Raw genomic sequence first — 4,119 nt, forward strand, 5'->3', positions numbered from 1 at the left:
GGATCGAGTTGAAAGATGCAGTCATCATCCCTGAATTGCTCTTCAGCAGCGGGAAGCAAGAAGGTGCTTAAAAAATCAATGTAGGCCTGTGCTTTGATAGTGCCACACAAAACAACAAAGGGTGCAAGCCCCCTCCATGAAAAACATGACCACACCATAACACCACCGCCTCCAAATTTTACTGTTGCCCCTACACATGCTGGCAGATGACATTCACTGGGCATTCATCATAGCCACATCCTGCCATTGGATTGCCACTCCACACAACATTTTTCCACTGTTCAGTTGTCCAATGTTTTCGATCCTTACAACAAGTGAGGTGTCATATGGTATTTACTGGCATGATGTGTGGCTTATGAACAACTGCTCGACCATGAAATCCAAGCTTTATCACCTCCCGCCTAACTGTCATAGTACTTGCAGTGGATCCTGATGCAGTTTGGAATTCCTGTGTGATGGTCTGGATAGATTGAAATTTTCACTCTACAGCGGAGTGCGCGCTGATATGAAACTTCCTGGCAGATTAAAACTGTGTGCCGGACCGAGACTCGAACTCGGGACCTTTGCTTTCACGGGCAAGTGCTCTACCAACTGAGCTACCCAAGCACGACTCACGCCCTGTCCTCACAGCTTTAATTCCGCCAGTACCTCACCTCCTACCTACCAAACTTCACAGAAGATCTCCTGCGAACCTAGTAGAACTAGCACTCCTGGAAGAAAGGATATTGCGGAGACATGGCTTAGCCACAGCCTGGGGGTTGTTTCTAGAACGAAATAATCACTCTACAGCAGAGTGTGCGCTGATATGAAACTTCCTGGCAGATTAAAACTGTGTGCCGGACCGAGACTCGAACTCGGGACCTTTGCCTTTCGCGGGCAAGTGCTCTACCAACTGAGCTATCCAAGCACGACCATTGCCCCATCCTCACAGCTTTAATTCCGACAGTACCTCGCCTCCTACCTTTCAAATTTCACAGAGAGGATATTGCGCACACTCCGCTGTAGAGTGAAAATTTCATTCTAGAAACAACCCCCAGGCCGTGGCTAAGCCATGTCTCCGCAATATCCTTTCTTCCAGGAGTGCTAGTTCTGCTAGGTTCGCAGGAGAGCTTCTGTGAAGTTTGGAAGGTAGGAGGCGAGGTACTGGCGGAATTAAAGCTATGAGGACGGGGCGTGAGTCGTGCTTGGGTAGCTCAGTTGGTAGGGCACTTGCCCGCGAAAGGCAAAGGTCCCAAGTTTGAGTCTCGGTTCGGTCTGGATATATGTCTGCCTATTACTAATTATGACCCTTTTCAACTGTCGGTGGTCTCTGTCAGTCAACAGACAGGGTTGGTCTGTACACTTTTGTGCTGTATGTGTCCCTTCACGTTTCCACTTCGCTGTCACATCGGAAACAGTGGAGCTAGGGATGTTTAGGAGTGTGGAAATCTCGTGTACATATGTATGACACAAGTGACATCCAACCACCTGTCCATGTTCAAAGTCCATGAGTTCTGCGGAACACTCCACTCTGCTTTCTCACAATGTCTAATGACTACTGAGGTCACTGATATGGAGTACCTGGTAGTAGGTAACGCACCTAATGTGAAAAAATGTATGTTTTGGGGGTGTCTTGGATACTTTTGATCACTTGGTATATTAGTTGATTGCAAAGCCGTGTAATTACATTCACATTCAACGATACATGAAAAACATTGACAAAGATATATTATACCTCTTGGTGAATTCCATTTATCTATTTTGCAACAATGTAGGGGACCAATCAGCAAAACGTCTCTCAATAGATAATTTACAGTACCATGTCAATCCATAGCACTTGGCCAGTAAATGAGTAATTCCAAAAGACTTCCAGTTACTAGCCTAAGTGTTTAACTGTCATTCATACAGTATGTTCCCACCAGGCAGGAAAATTTAAGGGTACAAAACAATTCAGCATTTATATGGAAACAGGAGGCACCTGCAATGAGGCAAGGCATAAATTAACAAAAGACAAACCACTCTCGAACATGGCTTACAGCACCACCACCTGGTCAGTAATAGTCATATTCTCTAGCAGCAGAACAAAAGTCTAAACAACACACATATTGCATTTGTATGCATGAATTTATTTGCAATCACTATTGGTAATACAAAAACTGAAAAGAGCTATTTAATATCTAATATTCTGAAATATTCTGAAGTTATTTGTTATACTTCACAACAAAAATCAAAACTATTTTCACAAATTGTCAAAAATTCACAGTTTTTAATCAGTTCTACAATGAATGACAGAATAATTTATCATTTTATTAACTGTTCTAATCTGATAAAAAGTACACTTAGTGTGATGCTAGTGGGAAAACACCACTTGCCTTCCTGTCAGAGTCTGATTAGAATAGTCTTTTTCAGCACTGCTCAAACTATTAGTGCTCCCTTCCAAATATATAACTACACCGAAGTGACAGAAGCCATGGGATAGTGATATGTACACATGCAGGTGGTTCGAAAATGGTTCAAATGGCTCTGAGTGCTATGGGACTTAACATCTGAGGTCATCAGTCCCCTAGAACTTAGAACTACTTAAACCTAACTAACCTAAGGACAACACACACATCCATGCCCGAGACAGGATTCGAACCTGCGACTGTAGCAGTCGCGCGGTTCCAGACTAAAGCACCTAGAACCACTTGGCCACAATGCAGGTGATGGTAGTATATATGTATTTAAGATATAAAAGGGCAGTGCATTGGCGGAACTGTCATATGTACTCAGGTGATTCATGTGGAAAGGTGTCAGATTTGATTATGATTGCATGACTGGAATTAACAGACTTTGAATGTGATATGGTAGTTGGAGCTAGACACATTTCAGAAATCATTAGGAAATCAATATTCTGAGATCCACAGTGACCAGAGTGTGCCAAGAATACCAGATTTCAGGCATTACTTCTAACCATGGACAATGCAGTGGCGAACGGTCTTCACTTGACGACTGAGAGCAGCAGTGTTTCTGCAGAGTTGTCTGTGCTACCAGACAAGCAACATTGCGTGAAATAACCACAGAAATCAATGTGGGATGTGCGGTGGACCTATCCGTTCGGTCAGTGCGATGAAATTTGGCATTAATGGGCTATGGCAGAAGATGACCAATGTGACTGCCTTTGCTAACAGCACGACATTGCCTGCAACGCCCCTCCTGGGCTCATGACTATATTGGTTGGATCCTAGACTGCTCAAAAACTGTGGTCTGGTCAGATGAGTCTTGATTTTAGTTAGTAAGAGCTGATAGTGGGGTTCAAATGTGGCACAGACCCTATGAAACTGTGGACCCCAAGCTATCAACAAGATGCTGTGCAAGCTATTGGTGTCTCCATAATGGTGTTGGCTTTGTTTACGTGGAATGGAGTGGGTCCTCTGGTCCAACTGAAACAATCATTGACTAGAAATGGTTATGTTCAGCTATGTAGAAACTATTTGCAGTCATTCATGGACGTCATGCACAACAGTGGAAGTTTTATGGATGACAGAGTGCCTTGTCACTGTGCCACAGTTGTTCACAATTGGTTTGAAGAACATCCTGGACAATTCAAGTGAATGATTTGGCGTCCCAGATTGCTCATCATGAATCCCATCAAACATTTATGGGACGTAATTAAGAAGTCAGATTGTGCACAAAATCATGCACCAGCAACACTTTTGCAATTGTGCTGTAGAGGCAGCATGGCTCAGTATTTCTGCAGGGCTTCCAACAACCTGTGGAGTCCATGCCATGTTGAGTTGCTGCACTGTGCTGGGCAAAAGTAGGTCTGACACAATATTAGGAGGTATCCAATGTCTTTTGTCATCTCTGTGTAAAATTTTGATGTATTATTGTATGGCTTCTTTTTTGGCTGCCTCTCTGATGACACTTGCAGTGATGTTCACACTTTTCTTTCAGGTGTCACTTGTCACTTGGCTGATGGCTTCCACAAGATTTCCAATTTCAGAGATCATGAATATTTTGTTGTTAACAGCAAACTGATGTTTTGTTTGCATCCACACCCCTTCAATGGCATTTAAATGACAATAGTATGGAGGAAGCCTTATGATCTAATACATATGCCTTTTACCAATCTTATCAATTACATATGTTGGAAAGTGT

General features: G+C 43.1%; 1 non-coding gene across 1 annotated transcript; it reads right to left on the reverse strand.

The window, feature by feature from the left end:
- Positions 1–833: 833 nt before the first annotated feature.
- Positions 834–908, reverse strand: Trnas-cga (transfer RNA serine (anticodon CGA)). The gene has a single exon. It is a non-coding gene; the product is annotated as a tRNA-Ser (tRNA).
- Between the last annotated feature and the right edge of the window lie 3,211 nt (positions 909–4,119).

The sequence above is a fragment of the Schistocerca nitens genome, chromosome 4 (assembly GCF_023898315.1).
Source record: "Schistocerca nitens isolate TAMUIC-IGC-003100 chromosome 4, iqSchNite1.1, whole genome shotgun sequence".
NCBI classification, from domain to species: domain Eukaryota; kingdom Metazoa; phylum Arthropoda; class Insecta; order Orthoptera; family Acrididae; genus Schistocerca; species Schistocerca nitens.